Below are 7,500 nucleotides of genomic sequence, written 5' to 3' on the forward strand. Positions count from 1 at the left end.
AAAAGAAAAGACAGAAAGGAGAATCTGAAGAGTTTCTTAAGCAACCACAACATAGCATAGAGTAAGTGTCCAGCCAAGAAAGCACTCATAGCATCTTTAGGGCACAATGGCACAAAACCTCCAATCATTTCCATATTGTCAGGATTCTGCAGGTGTTAGATTGGACTTCTGAGGTGCTGAAAGACTTTGACACTCTATTCATCATTCTTCTAATCACTCTAAACAGAAGTTGAATTTTAGGAGGTAATGTTGAAATTTGGTGCCTCCTCACCACATATAGCACAACTTGAAACAGAAAATTCTTTATTGGTTTAATGCTAGAACGTGAGCACTGAGTTTAAATGTAGCACAAAGGCAGTTCTTTTTGGAAGAGTTATCATCAACTATTATTTCATCCTCAGGCAACAAGCTTGGGGGTGCATATTTTGCGGTGCATGTGCTTTCATAAATATACCTGCAAGGGAGAAAAATCAACTGGTATCCAGTGTATGTAACATCTAGTCCTTTTGATACACTTGAAGATGTTTATTTTAAATTTAAGGATTTATTGCCAATCTTCTTAAACCTTCTCTACTTTTTTCCAAGAACTCTCAAATATTTGCTAGATGTATAGATCTAAAAGGAGCTCATCATCCCTCATATACCAGCTGAAAGTAGTTCTTTCCACAGGCACCCTGTTTGTGGAAGCTCCTTTAGTTCTGATGAAGCTCTGTCACTCTGAAGTTTTCATCCATACAGGGAATACAGATTTGGAACTGTCATAGTAAGATGCAAATAGGTCCCTCCTGAATGAGAATTCTAAGGCTTCAATATCTGCATATTAGCAGAAATGAATGTAACTGACTCCAAATTATAGCATAAATCATAGCATGTGAGCCTTTATATATGGCTCAAGCAGTTCACCATACTGGTAGGCTACCTTGAATGACAGGGACTCAGCAGCAGAAAAAGTAATATTGTATTCTCTTAGAAAGGTTATCAGGCAAAACAAAAATAGTTCTTATAATCTCAACTATTAGTTTTTCAAATTTTGACAAACAACTTTTGGCTTTTTCATACTCACATGCGCACACAATGATTATGTTAGTGTTCTGCCATTAACACATCTTTCATATCTGCATTTCATTATATAATTACCTGTAGTTCTCACTTCATCACAAATTCCCATTAACACAGGTGGGAGTTTTGCACAGAGGACCAGATATTGCTGCATCTGGAACTGCACCTTTCCAGAAAGAACCACATACATTTGCAAAACCTGCATCCTGGTAAACTAAATGTGTAGAAAATGAAACTGCATAAAAATGGTATATGCTAAGTATAATGTAAAATATAAAAATATATAAATAAGAAGAGTGTATGCTGCTTTGAATAACTCCAGCTGCTAAGCATTGAGTATTTCTTGTTATTTACTACAGATTTCTGAAAATCCTGGTCTATAATAAACTCTTAAAATAAACCCATGAACACCACTTAAAAGATGTTTAGAAATACTGTGGAGGATAGGTCCAGAGAAAAGTTTTCAGAAAAAAATCTCATAATAAATGTGAAGATTAGCAAACAGGTTTCATTATTATTGTTATTACCATTATTTTATTGTTCTTATTATTACTGGTAGTTGTAGTAGAAGTTGGAAGGATAAAGCACGAAAGAAAGACTTTACTGAAATATCTCTGTAATGGAGAAGCTCTACATTATCTACTCTGTCTGTGTATGTCCTCTGGACTTTATAAACAAAGGCTGCCTCTCCTGCTACAGAAGGCAGGGATGGGGTTCATGGAGAGCAGGGATTGTCACAGAGCCCACCACTGCCCACTACCCCATTTGCCATGGTGTGTTTTTTACTGTCTCACCTGGTAATCAAGTTGGACCTACTCTGATTGTGTTTTCCTGTGTGTAATTAAAAAGGGTATCATACTCCATAAAATGTATTTACAGTAATCTCCAGATAGTAGAGGATATACCTTATTTTCCTTCAGGGGAAGGGGAGTTAAATAGAAGATGAATTCAATGAAAGGATGGGGGCTTTTAAATAAATAAATTTATGTGAGGGAACTGATATTCTCTATTAGTTCAAAGGGACATGGTCTCTCTTCTAGCCATGGTACATTTAATTTTAAAGACCTTAGGTTAAAAAGCTTTTGTACAAATATTTGCAGAACTGAAGCCAATGTCCTTAAAAAAAGAATTTTAATTAAAAAAATTTTTTTAGATCGCTGTAGCACTTAGGAGTTTTACTATCTTGATTCTTCATTTTTTCTTAATTTTAAAGCTTCCCACTGAGTGTGGGAAAAGTTTGGAGCTCTATTTTTCAGAAGTATCTAGAAACTAGAATGACAAATAGTCGAAGAATGACAACTCAGTGCCTGAGATTTCCAGTACTTAGCATCATAGATTCCCAGAGTATCCTGAGCTGGGCGGCACCCATGAGGATCATTGACCCCAAATCCTGCCTCCACATAGGGCAACCTAAAAGTTAAACCACATAAAAAAATATAAACCATGAAGCTGAGCATCATTCAGATGCTTTTTGAACACCAACAGGAGCCTTGGAACCATGACCAAGCTCTTCAAGAGCTTGTTCTTTTCTTTGACCACCCTTTCAGTGAAGAATTTTTCATAATATCCAGTTTGAGTTTACCCTTGTGTAGCTTTAATACATTCCATCACTGGACACCAGAAAGAAGAGATCAATACCTCCCTCTCCACTCCCCCTCATGAGGAGGTTGTAGACAGCAATGAGATCACTCTGCACCTTCCTCTTCTCTGAGATGAATAAACAAAATATCCTCATCTGCTCCTCATAAGTCATGCCCTCTAGTCCTTTTGGCATTTTTGATAACCTCTTTTGGGCACATTGTGATGTATTACGTTGACCAAAACTGTGCAGAGTACTTGAGGTGAGGCTGAGCCTAGTGGGACAGTCTCTTTCCACCTGGTAGATATGCTGTGCTTGACACACCTCAGGATGCCCAATGCCCTGCTGATCTCAATGGCACACTGCTGACTCATTTGAACTGATCATCAACCACATAGTTTCTGTGGGATTTCATGGCCTTAAATGCTTGTCTGGATATCCAAGGATGTGGAGAGTCCTTGGCCTCAGCCTCTCCCTGTTTCCTGGGGCGGGGGCAGTGTGCTCATATGGGCTTCCCTGTCCCATGCACCTTCTGGTGCCTGTCACTGTTCAGGGTGAATCAGGACCAAGAGGAAAAAGGTTTGGTAAGAAGGAATAAGGGACAACCCTGATAATGAAGGAACCATTATAACTGGCATCAGGCCTTCTGGAAGAGAACAAGACTCATCAAGTTATGTTGCAGCTTGAATCTTAGAGTGTAACCATCATCCCTGCGTAGAGTGCTCTGAGCTCCCTGTGCTGGGTGGAAAGCGAGCTCCTACTGATTGTATATAATTTTTGGATTAGTTACTTAAAAGGCATTTCCAGTTCTAAATTGTAAAATGTGCAGGTATGGTAATACACCAAGGTCTTCAAACACAAATGGTTAAATCTTTCATGGATAGCTCATAGGCTAATAATCACATTCCCCTGTAATAATAACTTCTTATGTAAATAACAGGTGGGGAGTTAAACTGTCATCAACATCTGTAAGTTGTGTAAAACTCTGAATGCCACTGTCCTGCATTTCCATTTGTAAAATGACTTTGCCTGGACCTTTTGTAGAAGTGTGTTCATTCACAGATTAGAGTCTAACCATATAATGCTTCTTTGCCTTGCATTCAAAAGATTCTCTTTGTGGAGGATCTTCACTGGTTAATTTCTGAAATTATTAGTTACATGGCAAATATCTTTGAGTGCAATGCAGAATCTTAGTCAAGACTTCTTGTTCAAAGAACTAAAAAGAAACATGTCAGTAATCCTTACTGATTGAAATACACTCTCTCGGATATCAGCATTTAGTATACCTTTATTATTCTGCTGTGAGTACATATAAAAACACTCAAGGCAGTCCCGCATGCTTTTTCCTACAAGCTATTAACATAAAAATACATCTTATTCATTAATCAAATTTGTGTAGTAGAAGTTTTCATCATTAGAGAATGGCACAATGAGGCAAGGAAAAGTTAAGTGATTTATTTACAGATTTGCTGTGGGCAAGTGAAACTATAGCATTTGAAAATATATACCATAGTTACCCATCTACTGTTCTAGACAAAAAAAACCACCACAGAAAACGAACACTTAGTACTTTGGGAAAAATACTTGTCTTAACACATTCATTTACTGAATGTATCTAAGGCTGACCATGCCAATATAATTTTATAGCAAAAACCATGATATTTAAAACGTAGGAAATAAAAAGCATACTGGAATAGTTTTCTGCGAAGGGAAAAAAAAAAAGGATTTTGAACTGTTATTCCTTTTCCCAGTTTTCAAAGGTTCCACATTAAATGAAAAACCTCACTGAGTATCTCCTGCATTTGCCTGTTTCTGGTGTTAATTATCTTTTGTTTGCCCTTGATAATCCTGAGGTTGGTATGCAGATAATGAAGCCTGCAGATTCATCTCAAAGTGTAAAAAACAATGGCATTGTCAATTCTGCATCACAACACTTTATAAATTATGAATGTTATCCACATTAAGGAGAATGCTAGACTTTTAAAATTACTCCCATGAATAGATTAAATTACAAGTATTATTACATTTCATTTTATTAAGTGCATCTTAGTAGTTATTAGGGCAAATGAACATGTTCTCTCAATTACATAATAACATTAGAACTAAGAATTATGCATTGACACTCTCAAATGCATAATGTGGCATTGTATATTAATCACCCCAAAAAATATTTTCGGTTTATATAAAGACAATTATTACCTATTGAAAAATAACCATCTTATTGATTTATTGCAATTCAGCTCAAAGAATCGTTTTCCATATAAAAGCTTTGATTCTTTTCTGGATAGTTTAATAATTTCTGTCTCTTTCTTTTCTTCTAGAAAAAAAAGTAGGAGTCTTTTAATTACTTTATTTTGTTAATATAATTGTAATAAGACAAAGTTTATCATATATTTCATTTTTAAATATGCTGGACAAGACAATGTAGCACACATTCAGTATATACTAATTAATTTAAGAAAACATTTTTAAATTTTTGTTTTTAGCTTTTACCAAATTGTAATTATTTACATGATGTGGGTTTTAAGCTACATTTTAATTCTCTCAAATTCTAGTGGACAGACATGTAGATTATCATGTATCCTTTTATTCAAAGGAAAACTTTCATGTAAGTAGATTAGTATTGTTTAGGGCATTGCCTAAGAAGAATAGGAAAAGCACCTGACACTATCACACTGACCTGAGTGGCAACATTTGAACTCACTGAAGCAAGAGAAGGATTGAGACTGCACTGGCATGTGTGGCAGCCAGGCATTTTCGACACCTGCAGAGCAATTGTTAACATCAATACTTCCAGATAGTTTTTCAGTATCCAATTTTTATTTGGCTGTGATATATGCATTGATTGCAATCATTGTAAATTAATTTCTTTACTTGTCTAGATAACTGTGTCTCATTGTTTCCAGTATTTCTAATACTTCTTGTGTTAATTAGGTTTGGCAATGCACATACTGAAGTACTGTTATTTACTTTAACGGATCTAGCAAATTTTTCAACATGATTACTTAAAGGATAATAATTCAATCGTTAAAAAAGCAATTTTTACAGTGTCAGTAATTTTTCTTTAGACAAGGAAGAGTTTGTTCTCATTTATTGTATTTTTTAAATTTTGATTTTAATTTGAGTTTAACACATGCTGTCAATATCATTGTCAGATTTTGCCACTTTACTGAACATTGGCACATGCTGGACTAATATTTTCAGGGGACAGTTATTGACTCATCAGTAAAGTAACAAAAATAAATAAGAGACTACTCTGGCATAATTCATACCAGCTACAGATTATAGTCAATAAATCAGCTTTGTAAGAAAAATGAAATCACTCTGTATTTGTTGGTCTAAATATTAAAATGCTAACACATGTTTTCTTTATCATATGAGTCTTGAATACACCATATGATCTGCTTGATTCAGCAAGAAGAGCATATAAATGTGCAATATTACATACTCCTAGGGAATACTAAAAATTATATTTTAATTTGATATATTTTTGCATGGAAACTCTGTCTCAGAATTTAAATGTCCTTTGTGCTGCTTAAAAACTTCTTCCTCTCATATTCTGCTCTTATGCTTCCTACCAGCTGGGGTAGAATTTATGAATACAACCCACAGAAAGCCTGTGGAAATGTCTCTAACAGTGAACACGTACAATCAGCAAATGTTCTAATTGGTCATTTCATGGGAGTATGTAGTCACTGTAATTAGACATTGTTTATATTAGCAATGTATTGGGTAACACGAAATGACTAGGTGATCCTTCTGGCCTAATGTTATTAACTAAACAAAGTAAGTTAGACTCTTTATCTTTGTTACATTGGATTAAAAATGACTGGAACTAACACACTTGCAGTTGACAAAATAACTAGCCTTCTTAGTTCTAATTAGTTCTAAATTAAATTGTATCAGCAGCAGTGTCAGACTTACAGCTACATTAAATTGTCTTTGAATCTGTCTGATTCCTTTAGTTCTCCCTTGTGCCAGAAAGGAAGTTTCAGACATGAAAGTGTTAACAGCTGCTTTGAAATTACTCCTATTTAAGAAGAAAAATCATATTACTTTCTTAATCTTTCTAATTCTATTCTCATAAGATGATCTTGGATTTGTTCCTTTAGCACAGACTCTTTAGTGCAGTCCTGATTTCTGTATTAATGAATTGAGAAGATGACATCAGGCTCTTAGGTAAGTGCTATAAACTCAGTCATATGATTTTTATAGTAAGATATCATGTATAAAAAAAATCCCCAATATTTATTTCCTTTCCTACATCAATGTTTCTTTAAAAATAATAGTTGGATGTTATGTACATGGCACACAAAAGACCATGTAGTAGTTTGTAATTTACCTTTTGATCATCACAAGAAAAATTTCTACTGGGAAATGAAAGCCAAACATAATTCACTAAAATTACACTGAATGCCCTCTAATCAATACAGATAAATCTAGAGTTTGTTGTTAAATCGATCCTCTCCTTTATAGAGATATACTGTCTTGATTGTTTTAGGGATAATTATTTCACAGGGAATTTTTACAATGATTAGTAGAAAAGATACAACAGTAAACTTGACTCGGAGCCATTGAATTACTGTGCTGCAGAGTGCATTTGTCTCTTCTAGTTTGAAGTTTACTGATATCAATACTGATTTATATCATTTCATGTGATGATGTTTTCCTGAGAGAAATGAAGTGAAGTTGATTTCATTTCAGAAATGAACAGCCTTGGTGTTTGTTTTTCTTTTATAAAACTGTCAGCTCTTGCCAATATAAATACTCACTGATGCAGACTTTCCCTTTCTGCTTTTATCACTTAGGCTGATTCCTTGACATACATCATATTGAAAAAATCCAGATAAACTTTGGAGAAA

General features: G+C 34.7%; 1 long non-coding RNA gene across 1 annotated transcript in view; it reads left to right on the top strand.

Moving 5' to 3' along the window:
• The window catches only part of LOC121659685, a 48,191-nt gene that overhangs the window by 5,736 nt on the left and 34,955 nt on the right, over window positions 1-7,500 (top strand). Inside the window, exon 2 of the long non-coding RNA XR_006014414.1 lies at window positions 6,751-6,817. This is a non-coding gene — a long non-coding RNA (uncharacterized LOC121659685). The remainder of the gene's footprint in view (window positions 1-6,750; window positions 6,818-7,500) is intronic.

Source organism: Corvus kubaryi, unplaced genomic scaffold (genome assembly GCF_017639235.1).
Source record: "Corvus kubaryi isolate FWS band 111438036 unplaced genomic scaffold, C.kubaryi_AGA036_p1.0 137, whole genome shotgun sequence".
NCBI classification, from domain to species: Eukaryota; Metazoa; Chordata; class Aves; order Passeriformes; family Corvidae; genus Corvus; species Corvus kubaryi.